Source organism: Desmodus rotundus, chromosome 4, assembly GCF_022682495.2.
Source record: "Desmodus rotundus isolate HL8 chromosome 4, HLdesRot8A.1, whole genome shotgun sequence".
NCBI lineage: Eukaryota > Metazoa > Chordata > Mammalia > Chiroptera > Phyllostomidae > Desmodus > Desmodus rotundus.
Window position 1 is genome coordinate 81,555,385 of NC_071390.1, and position 25,085 is coordinate 81,580,469.

Here is a 25,085-nt window from a genome sequence, read left to right on the forward strand (position 1 = left end):
AAAAATGAATCAAATAAAAAGCTTGGGAATGGGAATATATGATAAAATTCTCACAGTGACATTGAATTAATTTAACTATGAGACTAACATTAAACAACTGGCAAAAATAAGGCTATAGAGCAGACAGCAGATATAACCCTATTATTTTGTGAATTTTGTATATAATAAAAGTGTAGGAGAAGGTGGAAGGAAAGATGAGAGGAAATGTATGTGATAATCTCCCATATATTTAACCCAAGAATTCAATTATATTGTCAAAACTCACAACATGTGATTAAAAAATTAAAAGGCATGCGTGTACACACACACATATATATGAATGTTCACTAGCTCCATCTGGGGAGAGGGTCTAGAAGCAGCATCATGAGCGTTCAGTACTTGGTTTCTGGTGCCATTCTCCATTAAAATAAATCAAGGTGAGAACAATAGAACAGGAAACATATACCAAAGCCTGAAATTAAGGAAGTACTCAAAGAATGATAGTGACATAACGCAAGGACACAGAAGCCAGCCTCCCACTGGCTAAATCTAAAATCTATTAAGTATTAAAGTACATAATAAAAAAGCAGCCCCCAGTACTCCTTTGCTTTAGAGATCTTGTTTGATTTCAATCACTGACCATTTGGGCTGCTTGTTTATCCTCTTGCCATGCTTTAAATTCCTTAGGCTCCATCCTTGACCCCAATGAAAGCAGAAGCCAAGGACTATTCTATCTTTCTATTTGTGACTTTGCAGGGCACTCCTAGGTGTGCCATGTAATTTCCAGGCCTTGTAAGGTGATAAACCTTTTTAAAAAATAAAGGACATAATAGAATAATTGGATTGAACTAATCAAAAAATTAAATAATTTTAATTGAATAAGATAAAAAATCATGAGTTTATACTGTATTAATCTATATAAGTAAATTTGTGTGATGAGAAAACTCTTTCTTACAATAGTGTCAACTAATAAATATAGAATGAATGGAAAGAAGTAGAAAATAATCAACGGGTGCTCAAACTACTGGGTGAGAATATGATACAAAAATGAATCAAAGTTCACTTCATCAATATCAATGAGATTAGTCAGAGAACATACATGAAGGACCCACGGACATGACAACATTGTGGGGATTGACTATGGAAGTGGGGGGCAGGGCTGGGTGGAGGGAGGCAAAAGGGGAAAAATGGGACATCTGTAATGGCACAACAATAAAACATTAAAAATGAAAAAAATAAAACCAAAAAAAGGCAGTCTGACACCATGTGCCTCAATACGATGCATTGAGAAGGACATAATATCACTTCTCTGGCTTCTCTGCTAAAAATGCATAATTTGAATCTAATCTTGAGAAAATATTAAGCAAATCCAAACTGAGACAGTCTATAAAGTAATATGCCTGTACCATCTAAAAATTTCAAGATCAATAAAGATAACAAAAGGTTGAGGAACTGTTCCAGATTAAAGAGAATATAGAAAAATGTCACCAGATATAATGTGTGACTATTGATCAGATCCTGAAGTGGAGAATTAGTAGCTCTAAAGTGCATTAGTGAGAAAATTTAGAAATTTGAGTATGAACAATGGAGTAGATCATAATATTGTATCAATGTTAAATTTCATAATTTTGAGAATTATAGTGAAGCTCTGAACAAAAATATCCTTGCTCTTAGGAAGTATACATTGTGTACATTAACTCCAACTAACTCACATGATTCATAAAAAAATGATATGCATATATCTAGAATTAAAGATAGAATTAGTAAATCAGGGTAGAATGTATATAGGTTTTATTTGTGGTATTCTTAGAATCTTTCTGTGAATTTGAAATTAGCCCAAAATAAAAGTTACAAAAATATGATGACACACTCACTCTTCTATCATAGCCCTTCTCCCCTTGCACAATTATTCCTGTTACCACATTCAACTGAGTGAAAGCAAACATCTCCAAACATTTCACTGAACAACATGTCCTCATGAAAGTATGTTTAATCCCTGTTTATAAACTGCACACACACTACTAACACATCTCACATTTCATTGGAGTGCCCCAGGTCTCAGTCCTTGTTCATCTTCCCTAACTACATTGTTACTTTTGGCAGTCCCATCTGTCTTATATCTTTAAATATCATGTACTTATCAATAACAGATTGAATTTGAATAGTAGAAACACTCTAACATTCCACAGCAAATTCTGATGACACTTCCCTTGTGACGGAAATACACGTGCATAGTCTCTCCTAGGAAGATGTGACTAACACGGTAATGATAGATTCACTGAATCTTGTGAAGAAAAATACTAAGAGCTGAAGTTCATTGCAAGACCAAGGAACTATCAAATGTAGTTTCAAAGATGGAAACAAAAAGAATATACTGACATAAAGAAAATAAAATTTCTAAAAAAAAATAAAATTATTTTCTGGATAGGCTAAAACCACCAGTGATTAGCTTCCTGGTTCAGTAACTGCTGGCTAAATGCTGGCTTATAGTATGTTTTATAGAAAGACTGTGGGAAACGTGCATTGACTTCTTTCACCAGACACTGCAAATTCAACAAAGATACTGGGATTGAAAGATCCAACAAAATGTTGATTAAAATGACGGAGACACTACAGAGACCAATTTATGATGAAGGAGGGGAATCTATTCAAGTCAGACTTTTTATTGCTTAGTGGTCATAAAATGATGATGAAAAATACAGTATTCAGGTTTGAAATGGACATCTCCACATAAAGCAATGATTAAGGCACATTCAAAAATTCATTTTGATAAAAAGAGATGGATACTATGGATGTCAATTCACACATGGCTGTTTCCTGGCAGCTTTACCCTCATGAATGAGATTAGGGTCCTTGATGTGATTCACCCATTCATTCAAATTGGTAAACATTTACTAGGTACTCATTTGCTAAGCATCTGGATTGCTAGTAAAAATATCACTGCAATTTTTTTTTGCCATCTGATAAGTTGTACAGATAGTCCCAGGGGTTTAAAGACAGAGGAGAGATTTTATAATGGGAAAGGGGACACATTTATCACTCTGCTTGTTGGCTAGGCTGTACAGAACACTTGATGTAATAACTGTGTCAAAATTGCAGTAAAGGAAGATAATTTTTTTCAAAAACAGATTTGTGGATATACATTTGTGTGTGTATACATGTATATACATAAACATATGTACATGTTTGTGGATAGTTATAGATAGATGATAGGTTAATAGATACATATGTACATATGTACATACATAAACCTGCACAAATGTACCATAAAATGTTGAGTGATCAATTCTTAAGGAGAGTATGGTGAGGGTTCAGAGGGTAAGAAAATTAAAGTTTACATTATATAATTTCTCATCATTTATAATTTATAAGGAAATATGTTACTTCTATATTGAAAAGGAATAAAAATAATATGAGGGAAAAGTCCAGCTTCCTTGTATTTGATTGCATTGAACCCTGAGGTTGGACGGCACAGGATCAGTGGGCAATTCCATTTGTTTTCATTATTTTGACTGTGCTTGTGTGTCTAGGAACTTGTCAAAGATTAAGACCAGAAAGGTGCCTTCAATAATCATTTCCAACATTCTGTCGTATAAATTGGATTCATTCTTTACCTGTGAGATATGACAGCACAGGGAAGCAGCTTCACATTTCTGAAGGAAATCTTTTTCTGTATAAACTCAGGAAGTTTGATCCTCAGTGTGTTTTGGGATCCCCAAGATTACTATTTAAAAATTATTAAGCACAATGTGGTTTGGCATTTTACATCTGATGACTTTTCCCCTAAGAATATCCTAATAGTCTTTCTAGTATATGCTAAAAAAATGAAATGTCTTCCACTGCCTATGTTTGTATTCTTGGAAGTATTAAAAAAATCAAGATCATTTTTACTATTACAGTCTTTTATCAATAACTGGCTCTTTAAATTTCTTTATGATGCAACAGATATCATTCTCATCCTTACAGATAAATAAGCCTTGAGCAAATTTAAAACATATGCGAGATAATTGTCTTAGATAACAGTTAAATTTCACATCTGATTGAACCTCTGAGGTAATCTTACTAAATCCTCTCATTTTATGTAAGAGAAAACTAAGCTCCAGTGGAGTGAAATGTTTTGTCCAATGTCAAACAGCTAGTTGCTGATAGACCCAGAGTTGGAAACCTATTTAATGTTGGCTTATGTCCTATCTGTATGTGGGGATGTTGGTTATTTGTGCTATCCTCATCCTTCCCTTTGTCTAGTTTAGTAAGGAAGCTTGCCATATAAGGAAAGATGTGCCTATCTCAGACAAGAATTCAGGTATGGGGCATGAGAATGGATTAAGATTTGATTCACTTTGGTGTTTATTAATATTGTATGTATTGTTTAATACATTAAAAAGTAAAGCTTATTTTTAAATAATCAAAATAGCCAGGAGCATACATCTATACCAATATAGTTTATAACCAAAATGTTTATGTGAATACATTACTTTATTTGAGATTAGACAATGATACTTTATCTATAACTGTCTTAAAATGAGGTATTTTTCATTGTTCTGTATTAATTTTTAATAAAATAAATTATAAAACTGAAATAATTAATATATCCCAATGATTCAGTTGATACGGCCTTTTATTGAACACCCTGTCCAATTTGTATAAGAATTCTGACTTTATTTGTCTTGCCTCCCATTAAAAGCCAGTTACTGTAAGACCTGTGACCTCATTCTTGATACTCTCATCATCTGAAGGTCAGGTTTAATGCCCACCTCTAGGTAGGGTGGTGTGTATATCCAGGTATGCCTGTAAGGGTTCTGGTTTTTATCTGCTATCTCACTGTAATTAGTAAAAGTACCTCCTTTTACTCTCGAAGAGTCAAGGTTTGAACAGTGAAGTGTATGGTTACCCTACCCACAGTAGATATAAAATAAACTAGAGAAGGAATTTTCCTATTCCAACTTTAAGACAAATCTCAGCATTGTTTTCTGTTGGAGCTATGTCTGTCTCTTCCTGTTTTCAATGTCTTAAGAGTTTACCTCTTGCCCTTCTAGATTCATTGAAACTGATTTGTCTTTCAAACTTTCTTCTACTCAAAATTCAATATTTGACTTGATTGAACCTGGGTACCTGCCAAGTCCACTTTTATTTTGGCTTCAACTGGCTGCCCTAATATAGAGTGTAAATAAATCTTCCAAGGTTAAAAAGGAGAGGAATTTCATGAAGGATTTGTGCTTTGCACGGTAGTTCAGCATGTAGTTCCACAGAAATAGCACAAATATGATTGTACAGTGGACCTCAAATCTGCACATGCTTATGCCTAGAAAATCTAAGCAGTTATGCCTAAGGGATCCCTTAAGATATGGCTAAATTATATTCTAATCTCTTCAAGTCCAGTCACCCAAGATTTAAAAGGTGTTCAAAATGTATGTTCTCAAAGAGAAATTTAGTGTAAAGAATATGGGCTTTGTAATCAGATGGATGTGAGTCAAATTCTGCTATCACTCTTTTTTGTGCCTCAGCCTTCCCATCTGTAAATGGAGAGCATTTATGAAAAATGTCTTTTTAAAAAATAATTTATTGATTATGCTATTACGGTTGTTCCAATTTTTCCCCCTTTGCCCCCTTCTACCAAATACCACCTTCCCATCATCAGTTATGCCCTTAATTCATACCCATGGGTCATGCATATAAGTTATTTGGCTTCTCCATTTCCTATTCTTAACATCCCCCTGTCAATTTTGTACCTACCGATTATGCTTTTTAATCCCTGCACCTTTTCTCCCATTCTCCTACTTCCCACTCCCAGCTGATAACCCTCCAAATGATCTCCATTTCTATGATTCTGTTCCTGTTCTAGTTGTTTGCTTTGTCTGTTTTTTGTTTTTAACATTCAGTGATTGATAATTGTGACTTTGTTGTCATTTTAATGTCCATAGTTTTGATCTTCTTGTTCTTAGATATGTCCCTTTAACATTTCTTGTAATAATGGCTTGGCAATGATGAATTCCTTTAGCTTTACCTTGCCTGGGAAGCACTTTATCTGCCCTTCCATTCTAAATGATAGCTTTGCTGGATAGAGTAGTCTTGGTTGTAGGTCCTTGCTTTTCAACATCTTGAATACTGCTGGCCAGTCTCCTTTTGCCTGTAAAGTTTCTTTTGAGAAATCAGCTGATAGTCTTATGGAACTCCTTTGTAGATAACTCGCTGCTTTTCTCTTGATGCTTTTAAGATTCTCTCTTTATCTTTAACCTTTGGCATTTTAATTATGATGTGTCTTAGAGTGGTCCTCCTTGGGTCCCATTTGTCTGGGACTCTCTGTGTTTTGTGGACTTGTATGTCTATTTCCTTTGCCAAATTGGGGAAGTTCTTCTTCATTATTTTTTCAAATAAGTTTTCAATTTTTTGTTCTTCCTTTTCTTCTTCTGGCATCCCTATGATTCAAATGTTGGCATTTTTGGAGATGTCCCAGAGTCTTATTCTCTTTTCATTTTTTTGAATTCTTGTTTCTTCATTCTGTTCTGATTGAATGTTTATTTCTTCCTTATGTTCCAAATCATTGATTTGAATCCTGGCTTCCTTCCCTTCACTGTTGGCTCCCTGTGGATTCTTCTTTATAACACTTAGTGTTCCCTTCATTTCTTCCTTTATGTTTCTGCTGCATTCAGTGGCTTCTCTGAGCATCCTGATCACCAATGTGTTGAACTCTGTATCTGATAGGTTGGCTATCTCCATTTCATTTATTTATTCTGGGGTTTTGTTCTGTTCTTTCATTTGGGCCATATTTCTTTGTCTCCTTAATTTGACAGACTCCCTATGTTTGTTTCTGTGTATTAGAAGATTCCCTTTGACTCCCTCTCTTAGCGCACTTGGTAAGTTGTATGGGGTGGAGCCTTAGGTATTCACCAGCGTGGGGCAACCTGCTTCAGCACTTCGTGGTTCTCTGTGGAGGAGGGATCAGAGAAGGGAGAATGCCGCTGCCTGGCTTCTGTAGGTTTTCCTGGTGCCTGCCCCATTTTCTGTCACTCTACCCAGTTCCCGTATGCAATTAGTATCCTCCTAGATTTTGCCCTGGTGATGATTCCCGGAGTGGGTCATTTTGCAATTTTCTAAGTCTGTGAGGGCCCTTTATGTAGCTTCTCATGAGAAACTGGCAATTTCTTCCACTGCTCCAACCCTCACTGGCGTTTGTATCCAGAAGTTTTGAGGCTTATCTTCCTGGTGCTGAAACCCTGGGCTATGTGGTCTGGCCTGGGCCTGGGATCGCTCTCTTCTGAGTATCCCTCCTAATTTTTATCTACCGCAGGTGAATGTGGGACAGCCCATTCCACCGCTGCCACCTCTCTGTGCCACACCACATCCACTCAGTCCTGACTCCACAGCTCCACCCCTCCTACCCGTCTGGATGAATATGGGTTCTTTAAATCCTTATTTATTGGGCTGCCATACAGTTCAGTTTTCTGATAGTCCTGGGTATTTTCTGTTTGGACATTAGTTGTAATTCTTTTTGTGGTTGTGTGAGGAGGCGAAGTATGTCTACCTACACCTCCATTTTGACCAGAAGTTTGAAAAATGTCTTTTACATAATGAAGACTTATTACATTTTCATGCAGTTCTAATATGGGATACATTTTTCTGTAATGATTTACAGAGATTTTGGAAGTAAGTTTGCCTTTCCCACATCTTCCTAACCATGGGAAATTTTAAATATACTTTAAGTCCATCTCTATCTCTCAAGCCCTACTACCTAATTTCAGACCACCACAGTATCTTACTTGGGTAAAGTAACAACCTCTTAAGTAGTCCTTTAGACCACCTGTCCCTAAATTCTTTCTCCACTTAGTATTCTAAAAACATAATATCCCCTGTTTAAAGTATGTTAGTAACTACCTATTGCCTTCAGGATAAAAACCAAATTCATGAGCTTGGCTTTTGCCTATATTCCTCTGCATATTTTATCTATTAGTCTATGTCTTTTATCCTACCTTTCAGCTCCATGGTAAATACTTGAAGTGATCCAAGTGTGCCCTATCTCCTGCCTGAGATGTTAATCCTCTCCATTTCATTCTGCTTTCAAACTGTGCCATGGCTTCATCTTCTCAAGGAAGTCTTCTATGGTCCCTTCCCATCTTGATTTCATGCTTCTTTGATGCACATTCTTATAACCCCATGTTAATCTCCTCAATAGTTTAATAAACTCCTACCTTCAAAGGGTAAGTTTCCTTATACAGGATTTTTGTCATTTTCTTTATACTCAACCATTGTGCATTTTATGGACTCATCCATATGGGCTTCAAGAAATTGAAGGAAGGAAAGAAAGGAAAACAGAATGGAAGGAAAGAAGGAATTTTACCTTATTTTCCTGGTGAAATTTGTATTCTGGATAAAGAAAAGATATCCCATGAGATAACAAGAAATAATTATACAAACACCATTACCTAGCTCAAGGCCTGTACATAGAAGACAATCAATAAATTTTTGCAGCTTTGATTCATTAACTAAATAAATGCCACTTATGTACTTAGATTAATATGCACTTAGTACCATAAAAAGGTGACTGTTTTCAAGAATAATCCTAATTATTTTATTTACCACTGAGCAGCAAGAGTGTTCAGGCCAGAAATTTCCTCTACCTGGGGATCCTAAGGAACACAGCTGCTTTGTTGCTTGGGGAAAGTAATTTTCTTCCAAATAAAGAATCATTTCCTCTTTGCCTGCCATCACACAGCTACCTTTCTGATGTGGCTGGACCCAGACTGTTTTGAGCCAGTCACATTATTCCACAATGTGCCTGAACCCCTGGACCCAGGGTGGCTGACTCACTAGAACAGGTAATTAGGAAGCCGTAGGACATGAGATAGGAGAGGAAATCTAATTTACAGCTCACTGGAGAGCTCTGCATCATTATGGAGGAGAATTGAGGTGGGAGATTAAATTATCTGTGAGCTCACCTCTCTAAAATTATTTTGTCTGTCCCCTTTTCATTTAGAAAACATATGTTGTGAATACCAAGATTTAGCTTCTGCTCCTGAAGACTTGGCAGCTGAGAGCAATTTCTTGAAACCACCTGGAAAGGATAGAATTAGCTTTAGGATATCTGCTATTTCAATAAAGGCAACTAAACTACTACAGAGTTCAGGAAACAAAAGAGATGTCCGGAAGTTCTTAGGACCTTCTAGCAAGTTTAATCACATATCTAGTTGGGTGCGTACATCCATGCAGGATATTCTGTGAAATCAGACGTGTATTCTGGCCTTTATGTTAACAAAATTGAAGGGCTTAGAGGCAACTTGTATAGATATAAATTCTTACAGCCCAGTGGGGGCTCTTATTTCCTGCGATGCCTCGCTCTAAGCCACATGGAGATTTACAGAGTTAAGTCAATTGCAGAAGTAGATTCATCTATGCCTTTCATGTTTATGGACTTATGTTCATTGTTTGTTGATTGAAGAGTAGTAACCCAGGCAAGAAATGTAATTAATTCACTCAAGAAATATTTGTCAAATGCCTATTTTATAGTAGACACTATTCTAAACACTGGGAATAATGTGGTTTTAAAAACTTGTATCTTATCCTTCTGATCTTATTTATAACTTATGATGAATTTCCAATCTCTTTTTTTGACTGCCCTAAATTGTTTATTAGGAAAGCATTTTACAAACACGACACATACTAGCAGTAACAGTGGAGCTGGAGAGGAGTGTTCCTTCTACAAGCTGCACGGCAAGAACCATCAATGGTGTGGGGGAGCTTATGGCCCTTTCCATGGCCATAGCTGTTGTAGCCCAAAGATGTCAGCCCTCACATTTGCCTGTGCTTGTGTACTGGTTTGGTGATCCACTGGGAGTCAGAATTCATTCTGATATTCTTGGGGAATGGATCAGTGAGAATAACCTCAAAGAACTTATACGTGGAATCTTCACCAACCCAGTAAGAATTCAAGACTCTCAGAGCCTTACAGTGGTGCCCAGCTCGCTCCTCAGCAATAGACTGAAGACTTCAGGCAAACTCTGGCTGGTTAGCACCATGATGGACAGGGTTGCCATAGGTCACACCCTTAAGAACAGGGCATTTGTGGCCACCATGGCACCCATGAATCTGATATATGACATAACTTTGTTTGGCTTTGTATCCCCGCCTGTGCACTTTATCAGGCCTGGTGGGGCAGGGGACCCTGTGAAGCTCAGAGAGCTAGTGGTACTAACAGCAATGCACCCTGAGAAGGAAGCACATCGCATTGGACTGCTTCTTCTTCCGTAGCTCCTGGATGTACTTGTAAGTGCCCATCTTGAATTATCTAATTGCTTCAACCAGACAGAAAGCCATTTCCAATCTTACGAAACTTATTCTAGAGGAGATACAGTAAACATTTAAACTAACCAACTACTTAAATGAATAAGTAAAAAAAAAATCAAGGATAATTGTGGATAGTTGTAAGTGCTATGAAGAAAAATCAAAATAGGGAAATGGAGTAGAGAGTGAGTATATGTGGAGGAGAAGATGGTTAGTTAGAGTGGTCAAGAAGTCTTTTTTCTGGGGGGTATCTTTGGAGATGAGTCTTGTGTGCTGAGAAGGAGGTAGTCCTGAGAAGATATGAGGAAAGAACATTCTAGACACATTGACTATCAGGTTAGGAAATCAGTAGGGAAGATAAACTGGGGTAAAATTGTGCAGGGCCTAGGAACCCAAGATTAAGCTTTTGGATTTATACTGAGAACAGTAGAAGAGTATTGTAGGGATGAAGCAGGGGAATGATGGGAAGTCATTGGGGAGTATGAAACAAAGGAATGATGGGAAACCATTAGAGGGTATGAAAAGGGATAATAGAAAACCATTTTGAAGGTGTAAAGCAGGGAATGATGGGAAATCATCAGAGGGTATGAAGGAATCATCACTCTGGCTGTTATACAAAGGAGATGAAAGGAGATGGGCAACAAAGTAGGTATGTGCTTGAATTCATTTAAGTGAGTTGATGCTTGAGATTTTTATGTCCATTTGTTTCCTGGGATTGTTAAAATCTTCCATTTGAGAAATCTCCTCCCAAGCATAGAATATTATAACCCATTAGCTATTCATACAGTCACTTCCCTTCACTGCTATCACAAAATTGCTCTCTGGGATTCCTTAGTAAAAGCCTTCGTCCAATGTGACTATAAATGTGAAAACTGAGAGGAGGAGATCAACAGTTAGAGAATTCCAACTGCCTTGCCTGTGTTAATATAGTCTGCCTTGGAATTCACCTCTTCTGTAAGTACTTCTCCCCTCAGTGAAATTTAACTCCACAGGTCCAGCCTTCATAACACAGGAACTATTCCCCTAAACTACCTAGGCATTCTGAAATCCAGAGCATACCTGGAGTTTGCAGGGCAACCTGGAGCCTAAATATACAAGGACTTTTTAAAAAATAGTTGTTTGTCATTGTGCTAATTTAGAATGTGTTGAATTCACATATTGAGAGTGCATGCCTCCCTTGCAATGGGTAGAAATGAACCATGTCATGAATTACAAAGTATGTTTGAGGGCCAATTTCCTGCTGCTTGCACTGGTCACCAAAATTGCTAGTTCCTTCTTTGCTTAACCTATTTTGAGAAGACTTTGGTTCTTGAATTCAATACCTATAATCCATTGTCTATGGTTCAGCCCACTTCTGTTCTAAACAACCTGCTGCTATATGACTTCTCCTTCCACCTTCCTTCCTGAGTCCACTCACCAACCCTGAATCATCCTGACTCATTCCGTCTAAATCTCTGTGTGTCTCCTCACAGCCTATTTCTCTCTCAGGGTTTTACTCATATTTCCTTCCTGCTACTCCTAACAGACAAAAGGCAAAATGTTCAAATCAAAAGTAACGTTTAAGAAGTATAAGAAAAATACAGAGTACTTTTAGTAAAGTCAAGTAATATCTATGAGTGTGTCAAACTCTTGTGATATTTGACATATTAGTGTTATGTATAAATGGAGATGTTAATATCTTGGTGAGTTACCTTTGCCTAGAGCTTCACTAGATGAAATTAATTGAGAATTAGTGTCCTGCCATTGTGGCAAAAAGGCACAAAGTATGGTTTTACAAGATTTTATTCTCAACATTTGTGTTTTATGAATCTCAGTTGCTTGTTAATGTTGGATAATTGATATAGTACCTATTAATTATTCAACATTTTAGAAAATACATTTCAAAAAATCTGGTTAGCATTATAAAAATTATACTTTTGCAATTATTTTATCACAATTATGTTGCTTTCTGCCAAAAACAAATGAGGGCAAGTGTAGATACAACATGATCTTAAAAGTAGATGAGAAATATCAAAAGCAAACAGGGAATTTCTGAACTAAAGAATGAGTAACAGTTTGATGATGCATCTTGAATAACTTGAACATTTGCTAATTGTGTCTTTGAACTGTAGCATGTAAAGTAGATTTGGCTTCAATGTTTTAAGGAACCAGATCAGACAGAAAGGCTATTAGTGACCAGAGGAATCTCCATCTGGGCCACTTCCTATTTTGGTGCCTCACCTAGGCTGGATGTTTTTGCAAGTGGACAGCTCAGTGAATAGGATACAAATGAACTCTGGCATGTGATTGAAGAGTGAGGATGGGTAAAAGGGTAATTATAGAAAATTGGCCTTCCCATAAACTCTTTGACTTTATTTGAAAATCATGCATTTCCCTTAAAAAGCTATTGCTTATCAGTTATTATATTCCACAAGGGAAGGATGAGGTAAGTTTATAAATATTCAGTTTGTTAAATATGTGAATTAATGAATGAATGCATACTTTCAGAAAGGAAAAATTTTAAAAAATAATCTAAGGACATCACCCCTTTAGTTAGAGGAAATAACATTTTCATATATAAGTAGGAAACTTAATTTGAAAGACAGCAAATAAAAATTATTGTGGTACTTATCTTTTATTTAACAAAGTATATAATCAGTAATAATCAGAATAAATTTGTATAACTAGTAAAAAAAAAAACCCTGACAAATTGGAAGTGGGGGTTTATGGAAATAGTAATATGTTTCTAGTTCGAGAGCCGTGTACCCATACCACTGAGACTGGGGAGAGTTACCAAAGACTTACTCTCACACCTGCCGCAGCAGCCTCTCTTACGGAAGGGGTCCTCGGTGAGGGCTAAGGGATGTTAACGCCCCCTGAAAAATGGCAACTCCTGAGACACACAAAACTGTCCTGAACGTGCATGACTGTCTAACCGCTTGCTATCCGCCTGAAACTGATACAGGATAATATTGAGTGTAAACTGTAATTGAAAAATAAAAATAAATAAATAATCAAAACAAAGAAAATTCTGGGGAATCAGCAAAGAAAAAGATTATATCCCGAGTATACAAAGAAATTAGGCATTATAGGGAAACTGTCAGTATTAAATTTAAAATGGAGGGAAATGTTTTCTCTGGGAACAGATGGTTCTTATATTGTAATTTTGTCACTGCTCCCTGCCAACTCATTTGGGTATATACAAGGATACAGAGAAAAAGGTAAACCGTTTCCCTCAGGTACACTAGTGTAGTGGAAAGAACATTGAATTGCGGATTGTGAAACTTGGTCTCTGTTGTTCGCTGCGGCACTAATTAGCCATGTGAGTGACCTTGTACAAATTATATTTTCTCTGGGCATCAGCTTCCTTATCTATAAAATGAAGGCATTTGGCCTAAATTACACATAAGACTCTGATGTACTTTCCATGATTCCCATTTCTTCTTTTTTTTATTTTGCCTTTTTCTGAGTGCTCAAATACTACATTACTTAAGGTATATTTCCTAGTAAGTTTTTTTTTTTTTTTTCCTCCTCTCTGTGTCTTTCTTCAATATATGGGATAGGAGGATACTGACTAACTCTGAAGGAAAGGAGGAAGAAAATTAGCTACAGGAAGAGTTTCTATCCCCCTCTACAAGAAAGCTTAAATATAGCCACCACCACTTTGAAAGGAATGATTTATGTCCAAACAGCATTTTCCAGACAAGCTCCGTACTTTTTTGCCAAAAGAATAAACTTTAAACTGAAGGCAATAGACAGTTAAACAAGAGTCGGCACTGGAAACAGCTGTGAGTAGACAAGACCAGTTACTTATAAGGTACTGTTTTTCACTCACTGAAATTTCCTTCAGGGTTCATTTGTTTCTGGGCACAAGTATTCCGTGGTTGTTTGACCTTATTTTCTCCACCTTACCTCTATTCTGAGAGAAAGCACACTCTAAAGTATCTTAGCTTTTTTAGCTACAGTATTTTGTGGGTGTGATAATTGAAGCTAATAGGATTTTATTTCATTTTGTTATGTTTTGTTTTCAGGAGCCAAATGATACTTGTTATTTTATTTTAAAGTGTTCGCAGTTTAGCTTTGTTCTTTTGTTGCTTCTTGTCATGGAGGTTTGTATGTGTATTGTTTGTGCGGGATGAGGAGGGTTGATGCTTTAGCATTATAGAATGTACAGAATGTTCTTCACTAAGGGGGAGGCTAATGTACCTTCAGGTTGAAGTATAGAACCAATATAGAGCCAATCAGACAAAAGGACCAAGGCAGGGATGCTCCAGGCACTTTAATTGACTTGGTGGAAGTAACTGACCCCATCTTAGCTTCGGGGATCTGACCTGGAAAACGTACATTTTTGATTTGAGGTTTTACCTCTAGTTTGCTTCTATATTTAATTGCTTATTTTAACCCTATCTTCCCTTCATTCCCATTTATTTTTTTAAAAATTCTGGCAAGCCTGCTTTTTCTTTTTTAAATGAAATTTTTCTTTTTTTAAGCTCACCCATTTTAAAGGATCAACATTCCTAAGAAGAGTGACATTTTCAATAAGACTTCAAATCACTGAAATATGAGGGGCTCTCAGGATGGAATAGCCCTAGGTGGCTGTGGAGGGGACAGAAGGGACTCTGCACCCCTATCATCGGGTATACCCCTATTATCAGGGTGTCACTCTCTTCCCGGGGGACTCAATAGTTAATATATAATATTTGCTGCTTGTCAATAGATGAATAATAGAGACAGTTAAGGAGATCTACATATGTGGACTTTGCAAAAAGTGAAAGCTTACAAGTTTATCACTAAAAACTTTTAGAAAACTTTCTCAAAAGTTTTGGAAAGAATTTGGCTATTTTGGGAGAGTTAACTTTCTGAGATCCACTCTATATTTTGATATCTCTCTAGAGGGAACTAAATTTAATTTCATGTTTTCTGAATTCCTCAGCATTCTCCTTGTGGATACACATTGTAGAACTATTCTATAATGTAATGATACCTTGGAGGCCTATTCTGTGGTGTGTAAGGCTATTATTTCTTATGTCAAAAGATCACATAATCACTGTGCTTTTCAAAACTCTTGTATGTATTAAGTTTATAGGACATTTTTTCTCCTGTGTTCACCATTCACAGAATGGTGGTGTGGCTTTGTCTTTTTATTGGTGTGGACACTTTGCATTCCTATAACAACTCCTGGCAACCTCAACTACCCCTTTATAGTTATTATTTCTTTTGTGCGGAACACAAACAAACCAGGAAAAAAAGTTTATAAAAAATTATGTGTGGAACATTATCCAAGGGCTCCAGAGATTCTCTTACAAGAAAAAAATCCATGTGCCCAAGTGCATAGCCCAGTGACATCTATTTTAGGTGCTCAGGAGACTGTTGGTTTGTGTCCAAATCCTTAGTTGTGTTCTGTAGTAGAAGTTGCCATGGAAGTGGCTCTGGGAGAAGAGTAAGGCATCATTGCATCTAGTACAGAAAGTCCTGTCTGCTCTCCTTTTTATAAAGTTAGCGGAGGTATAGGAATCAGTGACTAATCAAATCCCAGGGGCAGACTTAATATTAACCAAGTACTAAGTATTTTATTTTAATCCCATTCACTCATATGCTGTTTACATGCATACATGGCTGGGAAATTGCATAATAATGCTTTGTATGAAAGAGTTAGAGAAAAGGAAAAAATATCCATTCTCTAGTCTGTATACTTTATGCTTTAGGGAAAACAGTAATGCAAGACTAATATTGTCAATAATATCTTGATTTTTTAAATGGTGTCCTTATTTATGACTCCTTTTAGACTGAAAATACTATAAAGCAATTCATAAATTGAATTTTGTAGCACCGTATAAGTTTCCTTATATGCAATATATTCTATGTTGTGCATTTCAGAACAAAATGAACTAGTTACCAAATGATGTCAATAATGTCAGAAGTCACTTTTATTAATCCAACTCTACACAAGAAAAATATAACTGGACATAGACAAATACATGAACTATAAGCTGAGTCCAGAATAATTCTAAATCCCAATTTTAATTAGTGTTTATTGCTAATTACTTGATTATACAGCTTCATTTAGAAATATGTCTTGAGGCCTTTTGCGTCAAAAGCCCTTTTGGCTTAAGTTATTTTTTAAATACACATTTCACATAGTCACTGCAGAAATTACTTCTGGGTGTTAAAGTCTCTTGTGTTGTATATGGCAAATGCTTTGCATTTCAAATAATGAATTAGGACTGTTTTTTTGTCTGCAACAGTGAATTTAGAGTCCACATATGTTTGGAAGCATTTTCTAAAAGCTAAGGATTTTGCTTATTTTTGACTCCTACTCTTTCAGTTAAGTAAAATGAGACAATAAGAGTTATTTGAAAATAAAATATGATTCCAATTGAAACACAGCTCCTTTAAATTAAAATATGTATTTTAAGTCAATGCAATAGCATTTTTCTTTACTTGACTGAGTCTTTCAGTTTAATCAAAATTTAATTTTCACTTTCATACCTAATTAGGAAATTTGATACATGAAGGGATGTGTGTTTTATAACGAGACTATACTACCACAAGTCTTAAACTTCAGCCTGAAGGCTCAGCGCCATTACGAATACACATTTCTACTTCTGAAATGCTCTTTGAAACCAGAAAAGGAAGAAACCACTGGAAAACTTAGTGCATGTTAGCATTCACTGGTATGCCTTGTAAGGGTCCTACTCACCGTTACCTTACGAGAGTTCTCTGGAAGCTGCAGAACCTACCCCCTTATCAACTGGAATTCAGTGAGCAAGATATATGGTTTCCAAGGAGCTGTCAAGCTTAATGCTATAGGCTGGGAACAGGTGAGAGAAGCTATGAAATTTCTGAAGGTGTTGAACAGGGAAAATGATTACCTTGTTCTCATAAAAATCCACAATTAGTCCATTTTCAGTTATGAACTCTTAGAAAATATGCTCAAACTGACTTAGGTATGTCCTCATATATAAAATGCCTTTGAATTGGTACTTTTAATCAATTTGGAGGTGATTAAAGACTAGGGTTCTCTTTGTGCATCTTAGTCATACAATGAATTTTGGTTGAATGCATATGACTTCCAATCCTTAAATTAAAAGTGCATTAACAAATAAAGTGATGCTAAAATTATGTTTTATACTTTATATTTTACAAGGGAGATCCAAAAAAAAAAAAACCCCAAAACAAAACAAAACAGGATTATCTTCCAGAGGGCAGGCCCCTTGTAAGACAGGCTTCCCAGGCTAAGTGAGTGTCCTAGAAACCCATCTGTATCAGTGTACCAGCAAGGATTATTGTGAGAGGCTGCATTTGGCTTCAGTGAATTTTTGTGAAGGCTCTTTCAATGCATTTGCCCAATTCACGATGGGTGGTTTACAACGCTCCTGCCCACACCATGCTGAGTGTTCAGCAGTTTTTGACCAAAAACAGCATGACCCCTGTGCCCCACCCTCCCGTTCACCTGATCTTGCCCCGAACTACTTTTTTTTCATTTCCCCAGATGAAAAAATTGCTCAGAGGGAAATATTTTGCCAATGTGGAAGAGGTGAAACCAAAAATGGCAGAAGCACTAAAAGGCATCAAAATCAACTAGTTCAAAAACTGTTTTGAGCAGTGGAAAAAATGTCTTAATAGGTTTATTGCATCAAATGGAGAGTACTTTGAAGGTGACTGAAGTTTAAACATGTGAGAATAAGTACACAATATTTACAAGTAAATCCCATTTTATTTTGGGTCCCTCCCATATTATTGAAGTATTTGTTGTTTAATTTACATGAGGACTTCATTAAGAAATGCCCCTTAATAAATCATGAAGTTTCTATTAGCAAACAATACTTTGGAACTGTAAATTCTATGAAGAAAAACAAATTCTGCTACTTGTACTCAATAGTAATTTATAAAGTAGAATTTGCAGGACATGAAGATGTCAGCTTTTTTTTCTGTACCTTTTTATGTTTTATGTTATACAAGCTGTTATGGAACTTATAATATATTTGCTACAGATACTGCTATTATTTTATTTTATTAACTCTGTTATATTTTATTGGTAAATATAAGAAGAACTTAAAAGAACAAACAAATGTGGCTGAGTCCAAGCAATTTTACAGGCCAAATATGACTTTGGTGATCTTAAAATTTTACAGAATAGTTTTTGAAGATTATACATATGTTATAGAGGCCTAGGCAAACACTGATATCTTTCCAAACTAACAAAAAAAGTAAAATAATCCAAAGGACCGATTTCTTTTTATGTTAGCAAACCCATGTTCTTTTGAATGTGTTGAACACCGAGGTGCCCTCTGCAGTGCTTCTCTGCAGCGGGGGCCAGTCCCATGGGAGGGTAGCATTGGTATGGCCTCCAACCCCACACTTGAAAACATTATGATAGAAGTAAATATAATGAAATTGAAGACAATCCTGCCAACGCAGGTGTAAAATGCCCTATATTACTCATAAGGGATGTAACAACCATGATTACGAAGAGTGACAATATAAGAGGAAAATAAATTATTGTCACCCGTTTCACACTATAGTAGATTGACTCCTATGGTTAGATTTCTTTCTATGACTGTATATGGTGACACCAAATTTATATGGTGTCAATGTTGGTTGTATCTTATTTTTATAAAATTAGCATAATATTGCATATTTGAATTCTACCTGTTTTATTTAGCATCTTATTGGGAACTTTTTCTGTATCATTTAGAACACTTTGGGAAAAATTTACAGATGCATAACCTTCTATTCCATGGCTACACAGTACATAGTAAGACATGTGCCCCATTGTTAAGGACCTACATTGTTTCAAATAAGGATTAGCATTCATTTGCACATAAAGTTTGATCATTTGATTATCTTAGGACTGTAATGACTTAGAAATTTGCAAGTCCAAACTTCTCTTTTTACAGAGTAAGGAACCGAAGTCCCGTGATATTACTCACCTAGAACTTAGGCTTCCAGCTTTCAGCCTAACATCTAAATCCATCCAGAATAAGTAATGACTGGGTGATACATGTATTTGAGGGCAGAAGGTTAAAGCACAATTTCCTTCTGTCTGAGTAAGAGGTCAACCATGTACCCTATTCTCTGAAAAATCCCCAGGGGAAGGAAGGGTTCTCAGACTAAAGGAAGAGCTCAAGACTCCATGCCAGAGTTCTTACTACACAAAGGGTGGTAAACACACAACAGCTATGGGAACACTGAAAGTAGCCGTCACTTCGCTAATGAGTGTTTGCTAAAGCATTTCCTGGGCTACTGGTGTTTCAGAAACTTTTAAACAAAATATTTGTGAAGATAAAGCTAAGGCTTGCTTCAGAAATTATTGTTCTCCTGCACCTTTGCTTTTCCTTAGTACACAACTAATGTTCATGCTTCTGCTACTCTACAAACAAACAAACACTCAATTTTCTTTTTTTCCTTGTTGTTGTTCAAGTACAATTGTCTCCATTTTCACCCCACCCCACCCCCTCACTAGCCATCCTTGCCTCCCTCCCTCGAACCCACCCCCTTTGGCTTTGTCCATGTGTCCTTCATACATGTTCCTTGATTCCCCCTCCTCCATTATCCCCTATTATCCCTCTCTTCCCTCCTCTTCTCTGATTACTGTCAGTTTGTTCTTTATTTCAATGTCTCTGGTTGTATCTTGCTTGCTTGTTTGTTTTGTTGATTAGGTTCCACTAATAGGTGAGATCATATGGAATCTCTCCTTTACCACTTGGCTTGTTTCACTTAGCATAATGCTCTCTAGATCCATCCATGCTGTCACAAAGGGCAAGGACTCTTTCTTTCTGCTGTGTAGTATTCCACTGTGTAAATGTACCAGTTTTTTGATCCACCAATTTACTGATGGGCACTTAGGTTGCTTCCAGCACTTGTCTATTGTGAATTGTGCTGCTATGAATGTTGGGGTGCATAGGTTTTTTGAATAAACATTCAACTTTCTTAACCAAGCTTCTCTTCCTGACACCAAGAAAAATGTGTATTTTCCGTCTCTGCTTCCATGCCTTCCTCTGACTCTATAATCCTTTGCTGTTTTGCATTTATTTCTACTACAGTACTGAGAGGAATTACCTCTCAGGGTTGCTGATGGCTGAACGAACTGTTAAATCCAACAGCTTTATATCCCTGTGCTCACCTTGGCACTTTCTGTTATTTATGCTGTTTACTGTTATGCTCTTCTTGTCTTTTCACATTAGGGATCTCCTGCTACTCAATGGTTCTGTCCTTTTCTTCTCCACTCTCTTCAGAGGGCTCCTGTCTTTTTCCCACCTCCTGTTCTGAGTGTCTGTGGTTGTTTCATTTTCCTCCTTTGTAATTTCTGCCTCAGAAGACTGCATCCAGTCCCATGGTTTCAACTTAAAGCCTAGTCTGGAGATGTGGTCAGCAAGTCCTCTTCTAACTCACACTTCATGAGAGTTATCATGCACAGCATTCATACCTGGACCTTCAGCTTGGTGGGAAATGGGGCTGGATTTCAGTCCAAATTGATGGCCCCACTTTATGTCGTTGCCCTGCTAGCCAGAGCCCCTGTAGAATGCTGTCCCAGGTATTCCCACTCTTTAAATTCCACACCATTTATGTACTCAAACCAGTCCTTCATCTTTTACCTTTTTCCCTCACTTCCTGTACAACCAGGTGACAGTTATTATAGAAATTTAAAATAATGTATTTCTGGTACCTTTTCTCCATTCCCATGCCACCACCTTGTTCAGAATTTAATAATTTCATGTCAACCCACGGTCTGCTCACTGGTCTTCTCTCCACTCCTTTGCTGCTCTAACACACCTTCCATGCTGCTGGCACTTTAAAGGGTACATATATATTTTCTTTTTCTTTAAAACATTCAAAAAGTCTTTAGTAGATGGTTCAGAGAAAGGACTATGCAGTTGAATTTTAGGACTGGAGGCCCAGGTCAGGCACATTTACACGTATCATCGTAATCAGGGGCCAGTGATGGCTGACGTGATGGAACTCTTGCATGTGCCAGCCACAATTCTCTGTGCACAGCTAATGCATTCCTTCACTTAGTATCCAAAAAGTACATTTTATTAGATTTATACTAAGCATTCTAAAAAATGGAATCCAATTAATCTTAAACTGGTTTATTCTTTATGAGTTCAATGTGTTTTTGAAGAAGTCTACACTGAAGCGAAATCCAAATAATACCAACGACCTTGGCCCAACTGCATCATGTGTTAAAACAGGCAAGAGGGTGTTTTATTTCATTTTGAGACAAAAGAATCTATCCCATTTTTTTTGTTCTTTTAAGAAAGGAGAGGAAGAAAACAAAACAAAATATTTTTTCTTTTTTAACAACTACAAATAAATGATGCAAATAAACACTTCTTTATTCAATGTATCTATGGATTTTCTCTATTTGTTCTTTATGACCCAAGCTTATAGTTACAAAGCAAATAAGTGGAGAAGCTAGGAATCGATCCCAGGTTTTTTTTTGACAACAGGTTCTCTGCCTCATTTGCAGGCTGCTTTTTCCTCTTTGAGTTTAAGAATCCATGCAGTGACCAGTCAAATTTAAGTGGGAATGCTCCAAAGGAATGAGTAAGGGTTTTCAGATGTATGCCAGGAAAATTATTTCACTATAATTTTATCCTGGAGTAAGAGGTTAATTTAGTCTCTCCAGATCAACATGTACCTGTCACTTTGAGTAGATAAACTAACCATTTGCTGGAGTATCTGACGCAGGTTTTTGAAAGCAATTGTCAGTGTCTCAGTGAGTGCTGTCCCCCAGAGACTGCCAAGCTGTTTGTGTCACAGAACTCAGGCTCTTTCTCAGCATCAAAGGGTCCTGTGGCTTACTTCATTTCCTCATTAATTACATATAAATGTAAGTGGCATAAATCATGACAATAGGGAATTTGGATGAGATTTTAAAGACGTTTCAATTATGGCTCCTCATATTCCAAAAGATCCAAACAGCCCAACGTAGGTGAAGTGACTTATCAATGATACTAGAGCAAGTCCAGAACATGCTTCCTCTCTAAGAACATCTGGTTACAATTATCCTAGCAATTTGTTGGAATATTAATTCCATTGAATACTCTCACACTTACAATAGCAATAATCTTGAGTTTCTCTTCCCCTCTTCCTCTATAGTTGGAATCCAGTGTGTATTGAGATCCATCCTCTTTTTCATTTATAGGAGCTGCTTTTTTGGTGGAGAAAGCCTTTCAAATGCTATTTGCTTGACTAAACTTCTTCAGCTACTGAAATGGGAATTAGCGACATATATCATAAATAAAATAATGAAATGTTTATGAATCATACCCAAAGGGCCACTCCAAATGCTCCATAGTGTTCTTTGAAGTGAAGTAAATCTCTAGATTGGTGATATTCATTTCAAAAAGCATTAACATTACATTATGGCAGTTTTATAATATGAAATATCATATTTCTTTTGAACACATGCACAAATATTGGAGAAAATGTCTTGGGATAACTAACTTGATAAGCGTGAACATTTCCCTTCCTCCCCTCAGGTTTGTCACCGTCTCTGCTACTTTCTCATATAAACACTTGGCTTCAGCATTTCTCTACCATCTCCTCTTTGTGTTATTTGGCACATGCAGGTGAGTTTTCAGCCTACTGCTCATCCTGGGTCTGGGATGCTCTCCCTGACTCCATATCTGTCCTCTGCTCCCACAGCACTCTCCCACGGCTTTCGCTGCTTCACATTTTAACCTCTTATTTGATGGCTTGCTTTCCTAGCTCAGCAACACTGTAAAGACAAGGACTTTGTCTTATATGTTCACATGACCAGTGCTTAACACAGTGCCTAGCACGGATCCAAATTTGGGGACCCAGTATTTCTTCAGTCTTACTGTAACAAAGGGGTGTAAATCCTGTGTGAAGTATTCTTACTCAAGGATATGTTAAAGGATTGGCCAACTTTTCAGACTAGATACCCGGTTAATTGTTAGAAAGTAAAAAGACACAGGCAAAGAATACAGACTTGCTTTTACTCCCACTTGGTAAAACACTTCAGGTTTTTGCTCCGCACATATTTTATTTCATAACAAAGCTGATGAGCATGTGAGTGTTTATTAAACTTTGTTTATCTTAGCTTCCTCTCATTTGTCAAAGTTTCAGGAGCCTTTTCACATGATGGAAACTTAAACCATGAGTAAACATCTCAAAATATTTCTTGAATGTTAACACTGAGTTTATTCCTTACATTTGCTCAAATCTCATTTATTTTATGATGAATACTGACTCAGAAAAGGGATAACACAGAAAAAAAGGGTGTTTTGGATTTTTTTTTTTTGTTGGAAACAGCTTTTGAGTCTCAAAATAGCTAACTTCATTAAGCCTCAGAATCCAATGTTTTAAATTGTAACATTGACAACAACCAAATAAAACAGATCTCTTTAACCAATTGCTACGAGCACATAGTGATTCTCATAGCAGTGGGGCCAGAGGGAAGAATCAGAGACAACAAAGCAAACTTAAATGCTTGCAGGATGATGGGGGTTCTGAGTAAGGGCTCCATGTACCGCGACCCTTGGCACCACTCCTTGAGCTTCACGTGGGAGACAGAACTGAAAAATTGGATCAGACTGGATAAATCTAAGAGCATTGGAATCTGTGAATCACTTCCTGTGTGATGGAGACTACAACACTCAGAATCATTTTTTAGTGCTGCTCTGCATGTTGCCAGGTCATTAGAATTGGGTATCTGGGCAGACATGTCCAAAACAGCCTTCCCACTTCTACCCAGGTCCTACATGTAGCCCATAGAGGAAGAGAAGGAACAGTGAGGGCTAAACCTGAGGAGGTAGGGGGCAGGGCAAGGAAGACTTAGACCCAGGGTCTGTGCACTGCTGTGCAAGACAGACAGGGATGGGAAAATTTGCATCTCAGAGATACCCATGTATGAGGAGGATGATGACTATGGAAAAAATTTCCACTTTCCCCCATCTAAAACATGAAACCTTAGAGGTCCCTGAGATTATATGACCCCAAGCAGGTGGAGACCCTGGATTAACCAAGATCAAGTTTTAGCCATCTGACAGTATTAAAAAAAAATAAGAAACTTATATTTTATACACTGTTTTCATAGACCAATTACTCATTCCTTCCTGTTACTTATATTTTTTAAACTTAAACCAATTCTTTTAGCTATCTATTTTACTCTGGGAATGCTAATGTAGAAATAATGGTTTATAATCTTATCAAAAGTCTCAACTGTGCCCTGGTCTGGAGGCTCAGTTAGTTGGAATGTCGTACTGTACACCAAAAGGATGATGGTTCAATTCCAGGTCAGGACACATACCTAGGTTGTGGGTTCAATCCCCTATCAGAGTGTATATGGGAGACAACTGATCAGTATTTCTCACATCAATGTTTTTTCCTCTCTCTCTCTCTCTCTCAAAACTATGCATATATCCTTGGATGAGGATTTTTTTTTAGAAGTCTGAACTGTACTTGTTTTCTTTGAAGTTGGAGTGATATCAAGGCTAGAAAGACAAAGTGTGGGGTGGAACTTGTTTAGGACTTGAGCATAGAGGTGAGAGGGTTAAGGAATGCAAAGAGTAATCTTATAGGAGAATCTCTACTCTTGACATCTTAATGGAGCTTCATATTTTAGTTTCTACTTCATCCAAATTCTGATCTCTGAGGACCAGAAACATATACTATCATCCTGTCTTACTGATGTTATCTTGAGTGACATAGAGCAAATGCTGAAATTTTGGTAAGTTGCTCAGAATTGTTACCTGGATAAAAGTGCCTTATAAAATGAGCCTACACTGTCAATAAGTGGTTCTTACCCACGTTTTCAAAGCACAGCTAAGCTACCCCAAAAGTACCATCTGCTCAGTGTCTAATGGCTCCAAAGAGATCAA

General features: G+C 36.9%; 1 protein-coding gene and 1 pseudogene across 5 annotated transcripts in view; one reads left to right on the forward strand and one right to left on the reverse strand.

The window, feature by feature from the left end:
• The window catches only part of ARHGAP24 (Rho GTPase activating protein 24), a 494,910-nt gene that overhangs the window by 276,654 nt on the left and 193,171 nt on the right, over positions 1–25,085 (forward strand). The window contains exon 1 of one of the 5 annotated variants that reach the window (XM_045183730.3): positions 13,652–14,050. The exons of 3 other annotated variants lie outside the window; for them this stretch is intronic. The gene's annotated coding sequence lies outside the window, so the exon portion shown is untranslated. Of the gene's footprint in view, positions 1–13,651; positions 14,051–25,085 lie in introns of those variants that run through there. One more of the 5 variants, XM_045183731.3, reaches the window with a different exon arrangement.
• On the reverse strand, positions 9,246–10,849 carry LOC112317758 (large ribosomal subunit protein eL15-like; annotated as a pseudogene).